This window comes from Leopardus geoffroyi, chromosome B1 (genome assembly GCF_018350155.1).
Source record: "Leopardus geoffroyi isolate Oge1 chromosome B1, O.geoffroyi_Oge1_pat1.0, whole genome shotgun sequence".
NCBI lineage: Eukaryota > Metazoa > Chordata > Mammalia > Carnivora > Felidae > Leopardus > Leopardus geoffroyi.
This window is the reverse complement of record NC_059327.1, coordinates 8,201,675-8,221,025: the sequence shown is the minus strand read 5'-3', so window position 1 is coordinate 8,221,025 and position 19,351 is coordinate 8,201,675.

Genomic DNA, 19,351 nt, shown 5'->3' with positions numbered 1-19,351 from the left:
AAAGTTGTCGAGCTACAAAAAAAACCACTTTAAACAAAACTTATGATTCCACTGATGAATAATATATATTACAACACATTTGGGGGAACATAATAGGAAAAAAATCTCCAATCCTCCTTCCAATTAATGTCCCAGATATTAATATCGTTTGTCTTGAATTGATTGAGAACTAGTGTTATAAAGTCAGACATGATTTCAATTATTGACTCCCTCACTTGCTTAAGATTAAATAAACATCAATTTTTATATTCTTCTTTCGAAATACAGATTATAACAGAACTTAATTCACAATGTTTTACAGAATTTAAAGTGAGACATAATGTCAAGGATAGTTAGCTCTAATCCTGGGACATAGTAAGTTCCCAATAAATTATAAATATAATCCATACCCTTTGATTGCACTATGTCATTTCAAGGAAGCCATCCTAATAATATAATGTAAAATAGAGGAAAACTTTATGCACAAAATCATCATGGTAATGATATTTGTAGAAAAAATTAGATACATTAGATGCATATTTATTCAGAATTAAAAAGAAAATGGACTGGAAAAACACACCCTAAATTTGCAAAACATTTTATGAAAATATTACTGTATAAAAATGGTTTGAATAGAATTTTCTTCCTCCCCATAATATTACAATATTGAGCAAATATTGAAAGATATATCACTTCCTGATTAACACTGACAGTCCTGACCTTTTAATTGTTCACTATTTTTATACACTATTTTGAAATAAAAGTCATTATTTTTAAATGATTGGGACCATTTGTCTTGTGGCAAAAAATTATATGCAACTTGAATGAAATTTGGACACTCTCTCCAATAAATGGTCTTGGGAAAACTGGACAACATAATGCAAAAGAATGAAACTGGACCACTTTCTTATACCAATCACAAAAATAAATTCAAAATGGATTCAAAACCCAAATGTGAGACAAGAAACATCAAAATCCTAGAGAAGAACACAGGCAAAGAACACCTCTTTGACATCAGCGGTACCAACTTCTTACTAGATATGTCCCCTGAGGCAAGGGAAACAAAAGCAAAAATAAACTACTGGGACCTCATCAAAATGAAAAGCTGCTCAGCAAAGGAAACGATCAGCACTACTAAAAGGCAACTTATGGAATGGGAGAAGATATTTGCAGATGACATATCGAATAAAGGGTTAGTATCCAAAATATATAAAGAATTTATCAAGGGGCGCCTGGGTGGCTCAGTTGCTTGAGCGACCGACTTCAGCTCAGGTCATGATCTCGCAGTTTGTGAGTTCGAGCCCTGCGTCAGGCTCTGTGCTGACAGCTTGGAGCCTGGAGCCTGCTTTGGATTCTGTGTTTCCCCCTCTCTCTGCCCCTCCCCTGCTCATGCTCTCTCTCTCTCTCAATAATAAATAAACGCTAGGGGCGCCTGGGTGGCGCAGTCGGTTAAGCGTCCGACTTCAGCCAGGTCACGATCTCGCGGTCCGTGAGTTCGAGCCCCGCGTCGGGCTCTGGGCTGATGGCTCAGAGCCTGGAGCCTGTTTCCGATTCTGTGTCTCCCTCTCTCTCTGCCCCTCCCCCGTTCATGCTGTGTCTCTCTCTGTCCCAAAAATAAATAAACGTTGAAAAAAAAATTTTTTAAATAAAAAAAAATAAATAAATGAATAAACGCTAAAAAAATTAAAAAAAAAAAGAATTTATCAAACGCAACACCCAAAAAATAAACAATCCAGTTAAAAAATGGGCAGAAGACATGACTAGACATTTTTCCAAAGAAAACATCCAGATGGCTAACAGACACATATAAAGATACTCAACACAACATCAGGGAAATAAATATCAAAACTACAATGAGGTACCTTAAACTTGTTAGAATGGCTAAAATTAACAACACAGGAAACAACAGGTGTTGGTGAGGATGCAGAAAAAGAGGAACGCTCTTGTACTGTTGGTGGGAATGCAAACTGGTGCAGCCATTCTGGACAACAGAATGGAGGTTCCTTAAAAAGTTAAAAATAGAACTACCTTAGGATCCAGCAATCGCACTGCTAGATATTTATCCAAAGGACACAAAAATGCTAATTTGAAAGGATATATGCACCCTGATGCTTATAGCTGCATTATCTACAGTAGCCAAATTATGGAAAGAACCAAAATGTGTATCGACTGATAAACGGATAAAGAAGATGTAATACACATATTACCCAGCCATAGAAAAGAATGAAATCTTGCCATTTGTTACAACATGGATGGGGCTAGAGAGGACTGTGCTAAGTTAAATAAGTCAGAGAAGGATAAATACCGTATGATTTCACTCATATGTGGAATTTAAGAAACCAAACCAGCAAGCAAAAGGAAAAAAGAGACAGAGAGACAAACCAAGAAACAGACTTATAACTATAGGGAAGGGACTGATGGTTACCAGAGGGGAGTGGGCCAGGAGATGGGTTAAATAGGAGATGGGGATTAAGGAATGCACTTGTCATGCTCAGCACCGGGTGATGTATGGAAGCGATGAATCACTAAATTCTGAACCTGAAACTAATATTATACTATATGTTAACTAACTGGGATTTAAATAAACACTAGGAATTAAAAAAAAAAGAATGTTAATTTCATCCTGGCCATGGTAACCTTAGTTATGGAGTTTCAACTCTATGCTATATCCATCTCACAAGCAGTTCAGAAAAATATATATGGCATTACAAAAACTCTCTTATATCTTAATTATGTATTTCAGTTACTCTTTGACATATTCAGTTCAAATACATCGGTGATTCTACTCTTAAAAACAAAAATCATGTGGTCCAGGAAACAAGAAAGGGAAGAGGTAGAAGATTCCAGTTGTGACAAAGAAGTGAGTAAGACATTTAATTTTTTATTGATAAATAAGCACTGGCCAGAGCACTATCTACTGTTAACCAAGATGTCTGCATTTAGTTTTTGAGATTCTGACTTTGACTTCTAACTTTGTGCTCATTTTTACCAAACAGCAGAACACCAACTTCAGTTGGGTCACATTTTTTTAATGGGTGAAGGATTTTAGTTTTTTAATACTTTCCTTTCTAATCCTTGACACCATTTCATCTCCTTTCTAACTCTGACAGAACTGCTGTCTAGCAGAAAGTTGTTTACCAATGGATTTTGAGAAGTGTACTGAATTATTCCTTGGATGTCCATTTTGGTCAAGCACAAAATCCAAGTGTTAATAACTAAAGTAGAACCAAACTGTGCTTTCTGTTTTTATCAGTGATTCATTCAATCTTCCAGCAAACACTGAATGACCATCATATAATACAAAGCCCTGGGCTACAGGAATTGATAAGAGTTAAGAAAATCAACATTCTCTCTCAGCTAGCTGAGCCTTGGGCTGTTTTTATATAGGATACATAAAGCCACTGCTTAGTGATTTAATGACGCAGAGCCTAAATTACTGCCTAGATGTAAAGGCCTGCCTTCACAGTTGACTAGAAGGCCATTGGGAGGTCAATTTAGCTATTTTGGTTGTATTAATGAACAGCTTAGATACAATTCATTGCTTAGCCAGTGCATGTTATGACAAAAATAAAATTTAAAAATCCCAAAGGGTGACTCAAAGTTATGTGTTAGCTTCTCCGGGAAATACTTTAATTCTTTTAGGTCAGTCTTGCTGCCTTGTTACCACTTACGCCTTATATAAAGCATAATTTCCTTTTCTCTTACTCCAAAAATCATGAAACTAAAATAAAATGCATTTTTTCGCAAATGTATTCATGTGGATTTTTAAGATAGCGTTTGTAGTTAGCACTTATACTAAGGTTTTCCTTATGTCAGTAACAACAACATCCAAAGAATATAATACCTTTTCAAACCACCTTGTCAAACAAAAGGGAAAATAGTGTTCTGTGTCGATTTGATAACATATATCAAATATATATGACATATATATTAACATATTTCAAAGACTTCTGTGACATTTTGATCAGATGAATTGCAACTAAAAGTAGTATCTACGTACCTTCCATTCTTCTTCTTTTTAAAATTAATTTATTTATTTGGGGGGAGCGAGGGAGAGGAAAAGAGAGAGAAAGAGTGTGTGTGCTCGAGCTGAGGAGGGGCAGAGAGACGGGGAGAGAGAATCATGAGCAGATTTGCACTGTCCACACAGAGCCCAATGCAGGGCTCGAACCCATGAACCATGAGATCATGACCTGAGTGGAAACCAAGAGTCAGATGCTTAACTGACTGAGCCAGGCAGGTGCCCTGATACTTTCCATTTAACAATACAGAGAGAGAATTTTTAGAATTGTCACATGTTAGTAGATAATTCAAGAGAGAATAGGTAAAATGATTGATAATGATATAGAGGAATTTAGGCTGGGAGAATTAGCTAATTAGGTGATTATATAAATTCTTCATGTTTTTTTTTTCCCAATAACGATATATTGTATATTTAATCATTCATGGTGATATACAGACAGATAAAATAAATAGATATATACAATACTAAAAGCATGTCAAACAAAAACCAAATGATTGAAATATCCTGTTAAAGACTTAGAATCCCAAACATGGAGAAAACACACCTTTCAAGAGTCAGTCAATGCTTATGTAATTTGAGAGAAGTAGCAATAATGTATCAAAATTTTCAAGACTCTATAGCAATTATAAATATTGGAAAGATTTTTCCTGTTAATTATTTTATTAGTATGATCACAAAAGTGGCATCTATAGTACACTGATCATATAGCGGAATACAAATATTTGAAATAACTTAGGTAAGTGTGGCAAGTATTAAAATGTCAACTGAGAGTCCCATGCATTTCCCATGCTTTGCATCTGTCCCCCCAGATCGCACAACTCAATGTATCTTTGTCCTGTGTCTTGGAATGCATCTCATCTACGTTGGGTCAGGAGCTGTTGTGCCATTTTGCAGACCTGGATTTTCAAGAGCAACAGTGTGGAACTCAGGCATTCTCTGGAGCATGATGGCAACATTGGGTTTTGCTTGGCTCAGGTAAAAATACAATTACCCACAATGGCTTGTGTGAGCTGCCTGACTCCCCAGGCCTTGGGCTAGGCGTACAGGTTATTTTGATATCCCTGCATGAGGCTAGTAGGCAGTTTCTGTACTTGTGTTTCCTTCCTAGAGGAAAAGTCTAGAATTGATATGTTTTTGATGATACAGCTGGAACCAACATGACATTAATAGTAACATTTTTCATGAAAGGTATTAACAGCTATTAATTAATCCAGGGGTTGTAATCACTCTTAGATACATCAAGTAGGAATTTAGGTCAAATGTTTTAATTTTTGTAAATGCAGATATTCCAATGTCAGGCAATCTTATGTAGTAACCTAAAAATTGTTAACAGTGCTATCTGTAAAGAGTGGCTTATATTTGTAAGGAATGAAAAAGAAGATAACATTTTACAGAGGTACTGTACTGTTTTACAGTAATGTCTTATTTTAAAACACATTTGGGGGTGCCTGGGCGGCTCAGTTAGGTAAGCATCTAACTTCAGCTCAGGTAATGATCTCACCGTTAGCGAGTTTGAGCCCCACACCAGGCTCTGTGCTGACAGCTCAGAGCCTGGAGCCTGTTTCAGATTTTGTGTCTCCCCCTCTCCCTAGCCCTCCCCCACTCATGCTCTCTTTCTCTCTCTCTCTCTTCTCTCAAGAATAAATAATAAACTTTAAAAACAAAAACAAGAACAAAAACACATTTGAACACCCAAGAGGATTCTGAGTAAAAGAAATGCCAGTCATTGAACCTTTCGGAGTTTACAGTTTAGGTATCTTTTCTCTTCCATTTTTACTTGTTATTTCCTGATCTTTCTGTACAGTTGGGCAGCTCAAACTGTCTTGCTGTTGTGTGTGGAGAGAACAATCTGATTGTGGACATCCCCTTCTGTCTGTGGATATCACCATTGGGTATAATCTAGTAATGACGATGGAATGTTTACAGAGGTTCCTGTTTTATCTCGGATTAGCTCTAAGTGCTATATACAACACAATGTCCTTTTAATTAAAACCATGAATTATACATAAAAGTGATTAATATTAGCTGATAATCATGTACACATTTACATTAAATAAATGGAGCAATTACAAGGCTGAAAAACAAGGATGATGGAGAGAAATCAGTGTCAGATAATGCAAGCTGAGGAACTAGATGCTGAAAAGACCATGATTCCTTGATAATTATTCATCTATTGGCTAGATAAGAGCAGAATATGTCACCTTCCAAGTCATTAAATACTTGCAGTAGGAAGAGGGAAAGAGATTGGCCTGTGTCCCTAAATTTGACAAAAACCATATTAGAAAGCTGCCATTTCCATTTAATCTCTTTAGAATGAAAACCAGAAGGAAGCATGGGTCTTTGAAAAGGTGTGCTTTACTGGGATCGGTGAGTAGGGATGGATTTGCCTACAAAGACTTAACAGTTTTCATCAAAGAAAGGGCACATGACATACCACTGAATACTGAGGAGCAGACTGGGAAAGTTAAAAAAAAAAAACAAAAACCCAAACAGGTTCTGGAACAAGTCTGCCATTGACCAGCAATGTGGTGTTGTGTGACCACAAGCCTCAGTTTCTCCATCTGTAGAGGGAGGTGTTGGGTTACGATGCTCTGTAAGGACCTCTCATCTCTAAGCTCTTCGTTACGTACATCTGTGAGATACGTGTAAATCCTTATAGCGATTCGTGCTCATGCTTGGCTTCCTACCTCCCCCAGTATCAGAACAAGAATGAAATATTCACGGGGCGCCTGGGTTGCTCAGTCGGTTAGGCGTCCGACTTCAGCTCAGGTCACGATCTCGCGGTCTGTGAGTTCGAGACCCACGACGGGCTCTGGGCTGACAGCTCAGAGCCTGGAGCCTGTTTCAGATTCTGTGTCTCCCTCTCTCTGACCCTCCCCCGTTCATGCTCTGTCTCTCTCTGTCTCAAAAATAAATAAATGTAAAAAAAAAAAAAAAGAATGAAATATTCACTTTCTGACCTTTCTTCTCCACACCTGCTTCCTGTATCTTGGTAGCTACACTCCCACTTTGGCTCTGCTGCTTTGTTTCTACTGAAAGGATAACTCATACTGAGGCATTAGTAGACAAATGTGGTACCCTGCCAGATGTGCATGGATTTTTCCAAAGAAGCTCAGGTGGAAAGGCAAGGCATGACCCCAAGAAGTGAGGGGTCAGGGCAAGGAATTCAGGTGTCAGAAACAGATGGTGGGGAGATGTTTTTGAGAGGGAACCTTCCAGAAGACTAGTCTACTACCACAAATCCCTTTGTCCTTGTATATTGTACCTTCTCTCTCAGAGGGTGAATCAGTGTCCTCAGTTGGTTTAGCAGTGACCAACATTTATACAGTCACAATAATGTCAATAGCAATTTTTGTAGATATAATAGTGGATGAATGGGAGAAAGCAAAAAGCTATATGAGTTGAAGCTTCATCTATTATATAAAAAAGTCAGTAGGTGAATTTTAAATTTGGTAAATATAAAACAGCAGCATTCATTACTTAATTTAACAGAAATTTATTAACTACCTATCATGGGGATGTCTGGGTGGCTCAGTCAGTTAAGCGTCTGACTTTGGCTCAGGTCATGATCTGACGAGTTTGAGGACCACATCTGGCTCTGCATTGACAGTGCAGAGCGTGCTTGGGATTCTCTCTCTCTCCCTCTCTGTGTCTCTGCCCTCCTTTGCTTGCTCTTTCTCTCTCTCAAAAATAAACTTTTAAATACATGCATGCATGCATACATACATACATATATACATGTACATACATACATGTATACATGTACATACATATCCATATACGCATGGATCTGGTGCACAGGCACTGGGTCACGAGTGAATACACAGACAAATTTCTTCCCTTCATTATACTTACACACGGATATTGCAAAAAGACAGTGTCTTAGGCAGTGATAAGCACAGGAACTAATCATGTGAAACTCCACTTCAGTAAGTGCCACTTGCTATTTTAGCTAGAAAGGAAAGTCTTCATAGGGCTAGTAAATTCAGGGTGGAAGTCTCAAGGAGGTAAGTAGTGAGGCTGGCACACAGTATTGGGAAAATGTAATGCAGAGGTTCTAGGTTGGGAGCATCATGGTTTCTTCAGAGAAGTCCACCTGGTATGTTTGATAAATACCACGCCTCATATGCTTAAGGAGCAGCAAGGAAGCCACTACACTGTAGAAAAATGAGTGAAGGGGAGAAATAGGTATTAAGGTCAGAGAATCAAGGGGCTCTGGGTGATTTAGGAATATCAAAAGAAACCACACACACAATCTTATGTAGCCACGAGGAAGTATTAGAATTTATATGTATAAAACCTAATGTGGAGACAGTAACTTGAGAAAGGAAAGTCCCTGGGAGTGTTCCACATTTCATTTATGATATAGAGCAACAAGAAAAGCATTCTATGCCAAGAAAGAATCTGGGACGCAAAAAAATACATAATATTCATCTATTAATGAGAACAGGTATTTGGCTCCAAAACCTTGAAATAAACCCACATTGGGGCCAAATCTGATGACTCACCAATGAAAGAAAAGCTAATGATTGCAAACTGGAAAGCCCAGTCTCTAAGTATAAATAAATACAGACAGACTTCAAGTTAACATTAGCAAACAAAATCTTCCAACATTGATCCATATTTTGTTCTCCTCTCCTTTGCGATATGTGGAAGAATTACTTTTCTCCGCCATATTTACAGATGGGTAAAAATACAGAAATAGTTCTAAGCAATGGGTCATAGGCAGAAGGGTAAGGTATCCTGTCCAAGCTATAGTACGGAATTGCCTTCTATGTTACTCTGTCCCTGCTACCTTGACCAGAGAAACTTATCAAGATGGGGCCTCTGTCATCTTCTGTTAGTAAGTGTCCATGATACAGTGATTTCCTCTGATGCCCAGGTTAGACATGTATCATGAGAAAAAAAAGTAAACTTTTATTCTTTTCATCTACTAAAATTTTGGGGGTTGCTAGTTAATGCAGCAAACCTTGACCTGTTCTGACTGATCAAGCAAAACAAATTGTGTGGGGTCCTATTAATTTTACATTGTCAATGTGAACGCTTTTAGAAAAGGAGATAAATGATTTTTATCCTTCAGAAAATATTATACTGTAATTCTGACTGCGAGTAACAAATGTTAATATATTTCGAAGTGCCTAACAGCAGAAACAAAACACAAGCATTGATGAGTTACTACCAAACTAGTAATTCAATGTGAAATATTGCCTTATTCATTACTGATAAGATTGTAATACTATTTCCCCCTTCTCCCTGATGTTTAACAGCATTGACTTTTGTAAGTTAATTAAAATGGACTCTTTGGATGAAACTGTGAAACATCCATAGTCTCTGGCCTCTGGAGAGCAGAATGCTAACAAAGATCTCAGAAGTAACACTTACATACAGAAGATAACTAATCATTACTAAAGCTGATAAAATAGAAAATCCTATAGAATTCATCATTTTCAATTTTATTTTATGAAGATTTTACTGAAGTTTTATTTTTAAGGTGGCTGCATTTGTTAATCCATACGATTTTCAAAACAAACACAGAGCAGTCTGCTCATTTGAGGCCAACATCCCACATATTTCAAAGGTTTTGAATTTAAGCAAAGATATTTACTGAATAATAAATATTATTTTCTATTTGGGTTGACACGTGAAATAATTATCTGTAAAACCAATAAAGTCCAAGAGAACTGACTCAGGAAGAAGCTTCTCTTATTGATGCTGAGCATATTTTAAGCCCTTGTTGATGGTTATTTTCCAACAGTCCATTAGTATCCTAGAGAGGAAATGCAAATAGATTTTATGATTTAGGCCTTTGTTTCAGGAATGGACTATTTAATGGAGAAATGAAGTGTTTAAGATTACTACATGAACTATGTACTATTTAAATGTCCTCCAGATTTCTGAATGTTATAAAAAGTTTTTGTTTAGAAGTAGACTCTGGCACTTATAAGAAAGCATTATTTTTCTGCTTGAGTACTAGTTAAATTTACAGCTTTATTTAAATGGAAAGATGATTCAGAAAACTCTGATCGATTATTTTTGCTTCCTCCCTTACATACCACAGAACTAATACCTATCCACTGGTACCTCCATTCATTCTTTCATTTATTCATGAAAAACCAAGTATCGACCAAGTATGTGGTAAATTAAAAATAATATACCAGGTACAAGGGATACAGGAATCAAAAATGCAGTTCCTGCCCCTGAAAGAATTTACTCTTTGGGGAGTCTGAATATCAAACAGCAAAATACCAAGGTGGATGATGGCAGGGACTCTGGAATCAGGGACATGACTGGATTTAAATTCCTCTCTGATTCATCAATTACTAGTTATGTGACTTTTGGGGAACAAGTCCTTCTCAGTGAAGTATAGATTAATCCAAACAAGAGATTATACCGTAAATTAGGTAATATAAATATAATAATAATCACAATATATGTGTGCAGGTATATCTCAGAATTATCACATACTTGAATTTGATATATGCTTAATATGGCAATATGGTTTTTGAAATAGTGAGAGTTGTTACACTTGCAGGGATGATGAGGGGGCACTTTATTTAACCGGAAGTTGTGGGAAAGGGGTTGGCAAGGTGCAACCAGAAGCAGACAGTTGGGTGAAAGCGTGAAACACAAGGACAAGTGAGATGGCTGAGCTGGGGAGAGAAGTCAGAGGGCACGACGTGTGCAAAGGTGCAGGAAAGGGAAAGAGTGGAGAGTTTAATGAGCTGTAAGTGTTTAGCATAGAGGATGTTCTTATGAAATTAGTGGGAGATGAGGCTGGAGAAGTGGAAAGCGATTTGGAATTCCTTCTGAGGGATTTATCATTTATCTTGCAGATGGTAGCCATTCAACTGACATGAGTGCAATGATCAGACGTGTAATCTTTGCTTCACACTGCTGGCAGAATTAAGCCCTCTTAGTGGTTCCGGGGTGCTGAAGTGAATTAGAACACAATTTATACTTTGGTATCAGAGAATTATGCTTCAATGTCATCGTACACATGGAGCCTTTGTATAAATTAGTGTACAATTAAGGATACACTCTTCACTTTAGGAAACAAGAGCTTATAATACAGTGAAATATACAATATTTATTCAGCATGTGTTTATTGAGGACTAGTCTGTGACTATGCTAGAGTCTTCAGCAATAAACACAAAAGCCTGTTTCCTTTTAAAAAAATTTTTTTTTGATGTTTATTTATTTTTGAGAGAGACAGAGACAGAATGCGAGTGGGTTAGGGGCAGGGAGAGAGGGAGACACAGAATCCAAAGCAGGCTCCAGGTTCCGAGCCATCAGCACAGAGCCCGATGCAGGGCTCGAACCCATGAGCTGTGCGATCATGACCTGAGCCGAAGTCGGACACTCAGCCGACTGAGCCACCCAGGTGCCCCAAGCCTGTTTTCTTCTTTAAAGGTTACAGTCTGAGTGGGTGAAACAAAGAAGAAAGTAATAAGCGTTTCATGTTTCCAGTGACCTAGCAGAAGTTTATGAAGGGAATTAGTGGTGTGGGGAAATGAATGACTGACATCTCTAGGCTGACCAATGTCAGGAAGACCAAAAGGGAGTCTAGTGCAATGGCAGACATTAGATTACGATGGCTTGCACCCCAACAATGGCAGTGTGGATGGGGACAAGGAACAGATACGAGCCATATTCAGGGGACGATCTGACGACGCACTACATATGAGAGCAGGATTCATTGCAGGACCCTAGAGTAGGCAATTGGAAGTCAGTATTCCAAAGTAGAAGAGCTAACCAGAAGAATCACATATTTTGAAAAGTTGAGATTATTTTATTTGTTTATTTTTAGGGAGAGAGAGTGCACACGCATGTGAGCAGGGTAGAGGGGGGGGAGAGACAGAGAGAGAAAGAGAAAGAGAGAGAGAGAGAGAGAGAGAGAGAGAGAGAGAGAATATTAAGTAGGCTTAAGAATCTTAAGCCCAATGTGGGCTTGGATCCCACGACCCTGGGATCATGACCTGAGCTGAAATCAAGAGTTGGACACTCAACCGACTGCACCATCCAGGTGTCCCTGAATAGTTTAGATTTAGAAGTCACCTGATGTCATGCCCACCACTGACCCCTTCTTTTCCACCATTCCATCTTATCCTAGTGAGGCTTCACCTTGGAACACCGGCATGGACATATGGTCTCAAGCCCATCCTGCCCTGAGGGGTCGTAGGTGCTTCAGATCTTTGCTCCTTACCCTTTCTCTGTGATCTATACAGTATTTCCTTACTAGGAGATCCCATAGTTGAAATAAAACAAAATATCAGATTTATCATGACGATGGCATCACACACAAGGAAGACTACCATGAAGGCATCAAAGCACCATGGGGGTTGAAGGCAGAGTACAAGAGATCTGAGGTTTCCCTCCCAGAACCGGAAGTGCCATCAGATGGACCCTCTCCTCGGGGGATTTCAGGGGCTCTGTCTGCCCCCACGGTTAGCTTTGTGGCTGCTGAAAGGCACTTTATATAGTGGTTTCTTTCTCACGTGGAAAGTTTATCCCACCCAAAGACAAATGGGCAGTGACATTTCTTCCCAGTCGGAAGTGTATGAGCTCGGTATGAACAGCTGTGAGAACAATCGTGGGCGAAAATTTTACTTTATAGAAAACAGCCTTGATGAGAGTACATGGTCACATTGCTTTCAGACTCTATGCCCATCTGCTGGGCTGGCTGAGTGCCCGCTCACGTGTTGGTCAGACTTTAGGACATATAATGCCTCGGTCAGCAAGTTCCAGTCCCTCCTCTCCTGCCACACCACTGCCCCTTGGATGACAGATGTTCCTTTAGCACGGGTTAGTTGTAAATGGTTGCATCAGATTTAAATCCCTCTTCTTAGTAGCTCATCCAAAAAAAAAAAAAAAATAAGAATCCAAATTTTATGGAAGGTGAATAGTATTGAAGGCCACAATATATTCCATCTGTTGCTGACTTTTATTTTTCCTGTTTATCCTATTCCCCCCCAAAGATGACAGAGTGTCAGCATAGCATATCATGGCCACTTATATGAATCACTGCATGATGATGGTTTTCATAATGAATAGCGCGTCCTTACAGGTTCCCTCTCTACACAAAGAAAATCAAATAAAATACAGTATAGGAGTTTGAAAACAATTTATTTTATTTTTTATTTTCTTACTATTTTTTTTTTCCTTTTTGTTTCCTTGTTCCTTTATTTCTACTTCTTGCATCTCAGCCTTTTTTTCTGGGGGGGGGGGGTCTCTGCTTTACTTTTATTTTAACGTTACGATTCCAGTTTACTTTTCCCATTCAGTGTACTGGATTCAACCATTCTTTGGAGGTCCCTGGCCTTTTACAGTTTCCCCTCAAGTCTGAAAGCTCTCCAAATCGTGTATTCCTCTAATTATTTCCTTCTTTCTTAATTCAGCCTCCAGTTTTGCCTTACCGCTGATCCTTGTTCGTCTTCCAGAAGTCTCAATTCTTGACGCTCTCAGTCCTTTTGTAAGCAATCTCCTTCTAGCTGATCATTTTTTACTAACTCAGAGAGAAACAATGATATATTCTCTTATAATTCCTTTCTTCTACTCTTTGGACTAGCTGCCTTCTATCTGACACTCCGCACAGAGAATAAGGCTCATAAGGAACAAGTAAATTTCTAAACAAGTACATTTCTCTGCAGAAACACATTAATGCCCTCTCCATAAACTCGTCTGCCTAAGAGGCCGGTCTATGTAAATCACCTGGGGACTATGTAAGTCACTTGGGGACTGTGAGCATCACAGGAAGCTCATGCCAGAAATGCCCAAGTTTCAGAGATTTATAAGAATGCAAGAGGAAGCATGAGCATAGGTGAACTTATATTCATTACTGCTCTTTTCTTTTCTTTCTGGCTGTGTCCTTTTTTCCTTCCAGCCCACACCACAATGGCAAATCAAGAGAGGGACACTTGACTGAGGGGCAGTGAGTATAAATATGGAACAACTGTCACCTCCCTACCCTGTCCACACTGCAAATCACCCTGGCTTCACAGACTTTTATGTAGGTTTTGAGATTGTGTTTGTGGTTGTCTCTGGTCTTCAATTAAAGAGCTAGGTAGCAAATACTTAATATATTGCATTCACTATTTTAATAAATGTTTATTAAGCGGATATGCTTGTGAAAGGTAATGTTCCAGCCACTGGGAAGAAGTGAGCAAAACTTTAGAGATGATGTGTCCAAAAATGCAATTAAGGTTATATTCCTGTTTAACCAATGTATTAAGTTTAATAAATCCCCTCACTGCCAAATATTGAAAATTTTATTATCTTTAGAAATTATTAAGCCCTACTAAGAATAAAAAGACTTATTTAAAAAAATTAACTAATTATTTTAAAAATTGAGGTATAACTGACATACAATGATTGTGTAAGTTTAAGGTGTATGATGCATTGGGTGGATACATTTATATACTGCAACACAATTACCACTGTATCTTTAGCTAATATCCTTATCACCTCACATAATTCTCATTTCTTCTTCTGTGGTGAGAAAATTTAAGATCTAGTCTCATAGCAAGTTTGAGGTTTACAATACAGTATTATTGACCGAAATCACTGTTGTGCGTTGACACTCAGAACTTACTCACCTTCTAAAAGCAAATCTCTATCCTTAGACAACAGCTCCCGAAGTCCCCCACTCCGCACACCCCTGGCACCACTGTTCTACTCTCTGCTTCCACAAGTTCCGCTTTTTTAGACTCCACATGTAAGTGATATATTACAATATATCTGGCTACTTAAGTCTGGCTACTTAGTGAGAATTAGCTACTTAATGAGACATCATGGTCCATCCATACTGCTGAAAATGGCAGGATTTCCTTCTATTTTATGGCTAAATAATATTCCATTATATACATATACATATGCAGATACATATACATGTGTATATATATATATATACATATATATACACACATATATATACATACGCATACATATATACACACTAAAACTTCTTTATCCATTTATCTGACACTTCAGTTGTTCCCATATCTTGGCTATTGTGAATAACGCTGCAATAAACACATGAATATAGATAGTTATTTGATAATCTGTTTTCATTTCCTTTGGATATATACCAAGAAGTGGGACTGCTGGGTCACATAGTAGTTGTATTAAAAAGTATTAATAATTTAAAAAAAGCTTTTTTAAATGTTTACTTATTTTTGAGAGACAGAGAGAGATAGTATGTGAGCGGAGGAAGGGCACAGAGAGGGAGACACAGAATCCCAAGCAGACTCCGGGCTCTCAGTTGTCAGCACAGAGCCCGACACGGGTCTCAAACTCACGAACCATGAGATCAGAACCTGGGCCAAAGTTGGTGCTTAACTCACTGAGCCACCCAGGCACCCCAAAAGTCTTAATAACTTTGAGGGCTAACTATTGGTGCCAGGCTCAGTAGAATACAATCAGATGGGCTGCTATTTCAAATACCATTCTGAAGGCAACTAGAACTCAGGAAAGTTATGTGACTTGCCCACAGCTAGTAAGGGATTGGGAAAGCAGTCTTGACATAGCACCCACATAACTTTAAAACTTCTGCTTTGGTAATATAAGGGGATTTTCTTTTTTTATCTAGTTTTCGCCACTCCGGGCACAGAAAAATCTTAGTCTGTGCTAATGCAAATATTAAAATTCAATTTAAATCATTGTCATTGTAACGTGAAATGGTCCTTTGATTACGTTCCACAAGTTGTTGACGGCTTTAGTATTTTGTCTGGAAATACTCTTCTGGCAAAAACACGCTACCTTCTCCCTCCCCCATCAGCATTCTGTATGTTGCAGCAAAAGTCAAGAGCATTTTAAGCCTATTTCAGTGGGGAGAAGAATTTCTTGAAGAAGATGTGAACTGAGAGTCAGTTCAGACAGAAAGCTTCACCCTAGGATAATTCCTACAGAATTGCATTAAGTGCTATAGCCCAAGGTATCCCAGCTCTCTTGCAGAATCTGCTGATATGTTTCTCCCTCTCCATTCCCACCCCCATATCTGGCCTAAAGAACTAACAGCTTTGTCTTGCTTAAAAGCAACAGGGCCATCTATTGCCAACACAAAGAGCCTGTTTAAAATCCCCAAGATTTCTGTATTATGATAGGGTTTAAAACAGATCAAACACTCAAGTTTGACATTATATATTAACACTTTGCTATTTGGCTTTATTTTAGTTTATCTTATTGACAATGAAATTTAGAGAGCACCACTATTTTGGGTACGTCATCCCAAATATTGTGTCCTTTGTGAAAACACTTCTAGGAGAGGATTTCGTGGTACTGAAACTCTTCACGAGCATCATTTAGCTCGGTTTTAATTTAATTTTAAGTTAGCGCAAGTGATTTTCTTTCCCCAGCATATCTTGATGTTATATTCTATTCATTTGGTCATTATCACATATACCGAAACATAAGTAAATGACACGAAGAGAGCATTGTATTGCCGACAGTGGGTTAGGTTTGGAATCACAGAATATGCTGGAAGGCAGAAGATACAGCATGTGGAGTTACAAGTCCCAACCTACATAGAGCGTTGCATTGAATCTTGGTTCATAACAAAGTCATACCATTTTTACATCACCCATTTTGCAGACCAAGGTGAGACACAAAGTGTAGTTATTAAAGATGTCAATTTACCTAAAAGCCCAAACTTCCCTATTTTTTTTAAGTTAGTGTCAGGCAGAGAACCCAGGACTACCTATTTTTCCAGAATGAAAATGGTATCACTTCATCTGAAATGCACAGCATAAATCTCTTTATAGAAGTTGCTCTCAAATGTAATACAAACAACATCCTTCTGCTTCTATCATGAAGACCTCAAGAGAATTGTTATATGTAATCAAACATGTGATACATAAATCTTCTTTAATTATATATATAATATATGTGTAATATACAATACTATATATGCATATATATGTGTAGGTGTGAAATTATGTTATTTTCATAATATTTGTCTTAGTGTTGCTGTGAGTTTATGGTCTTGGGTAAATGCTAAAAAAGTTATAAAAGCTATTTTCATAATATTTATACTTGTAATACGTGTGAAATTTAAAGACGATCTCTGCAGGGATCTAATGATATACCACTATAGCCTTCAAATAAAGTAAAACTTTCAGAACAGTATTTTTAAAATGTATGACGCCCACCCTTCAGACTTGAAATATTTATAGAGTAATTTCTGTGCATTTGATAGGAGAGAAAATGAAATGATTCGGTGTGCTTTAACATATACCAAACAAAATATGGCTATCCGTGTATTTTGAAGCTAAAAATCGTTGGACAGTAGCTCGTGGAAAGACAAAATGAGTTTGAGACAAAGGGTCACTTGGAAAGTGCGAGGTTGTTAAGAAACCCATCAGAAAAGGATAAGAGATGAATTATATCGCTGTTAGCTCAACGACATGGGTGGGAGGTTGGCAATATGAAGACGGGAAGTGAGATCAAGGCAAGAAGTAACGTTCTTATTGGGGATGTAAAAGTAGAGGCTATATAAACAACTGATAGATAAATCAATATGAAAACATTCTTCCCAAGAAGCTACGAGTTAGAGCAAGGGGCTTTTATGAAAGGACATGCCAATGGTTCTTGCAGAGAATAAAACCTTCTGTTACATTCTACTTCATTTAGTTTAGCCTCGTTACAGAATCTCGGCATGCAAAGTACTGCTCCCATTCGGAATGTCTTCTGGAAACACAAATGTGTGAATGTGTTTTAAAAAAAAATTATCAAGAGGTATTGTATCAGTGTTCAATATATCCTAATCCAGCTTATCGCTTTAGAAGGCAGTCAGCAGAATGATTTTCATTGTCCTTGGATTTTTTTTTTATATGACTCATGCTTGATTTCTGAGAACACACACACACACACACACACACACACACACACACACACATCTGAGGTTTCTAGACAAAGTGCATTTTTTTTAAATGTCCTAAAATATTTTACATAAAAATAGGTAATTGTTGATATACTTGATAATTAGAACCTTTTAAGTAAAATTCAACTTTAGCTGTTAAGTTTTCTACATCCAAAAAACTCAAAAATCAAAAACCAAAAAACATCCAGACACATGTTCTTCCAGTATCTCCACGAGGGAGTGAAATCTTGTCTTTAGTGTCTGCATAAACTCACAGAGCTGCCAAATGAGTTAATAACATTTTGAACGCATGGACTAATAACTGGAGAGACTGCTTCCCACTCAATCACTAAGTCACTGTTTTACACGTGTGACAGTCCTAGAGGGGGCTCTGGGGTCTCCACGGAATTTGGATCGTGTTTTATCATTGATAAAAATTCAGCTTGCAGGGTATTCGGGAACAGCTCATGAATGTGTGCTTCGTAACAACTGCTATAATAGTAACGTGTTTACTCCTATCAGGTATTCAGCTCAGGTCTTGTTTTTTTGTTTTATTGTTAGGAGCAGGGGAGACTGGTAGCGGTCAATACCCCTCGTAAACCCAGAGCACAGATGCAAACTGCTTGAGGAACACTATTGTAAGCCAAGCGTGGCCAGCTTAATCAACTATGTAGTAAAAAGCTGGTAACCACCTGGAAAACAGCTGGCAAACGAGTCAAATTAAATTATTAATACTGTCTCTTCCATACTGTTTCCATTAGTAGAGTAGCACTGTGGCATTGAGGGAAATGTGTGGGCTTTGCATTTAGGAAACCCTGAGCTTAAAAGTAGGAAAATTAGCCTCCACGAGCCTCAAAGTTTTCAACTGTCAAATGGGGATGTGAATACCCTGTTCGTGGCTTGTTTTAATGAATTAAATGAGACAGTGGATGCACAGTGCTTGGCAAACCAAATGTATCTGAAAACTAGCAGGGAACTGCATTACCTTTTTAAATCTGGATCATTCAAAATAAAGCAGCGGCCTGATTTTTCGTTGTGTATCCCTGCCCATCTTTGTAATCCTGGAGGCTAAGCATCTTCATAAAATACTAATGACCCCCAAAACTTATGCCATAAAATTTGGACTTATCTTATGTAGGATTCCTTTATGGAGTCAAGCATGAAAGTGAAAAGTGCTTTGATGGCCTTTTCCCGTTTAATTCTTCAGACACAGAAACCAGAAAGATTCACAACCATGTTATGTTAATGACCACACTTTCAAAATGCCCCTAGAACCACAATAAATAACCTATGACATCCATAACCATTTTGTGACTCATCGTTCATAACCAAAGGACTTCCCTGACATTTATACACTCTGTTAAACCACCCGTATCTGTGTAAAATTTTTTAAAAAGGCATTAGCAGGTATGTTTTATACTAATCAGACCAAGGCTATTCAAACTTATGACCCAAAGCCTGTTGAAAGACTCAGTTCTTAGAACAGGCTGTTATTC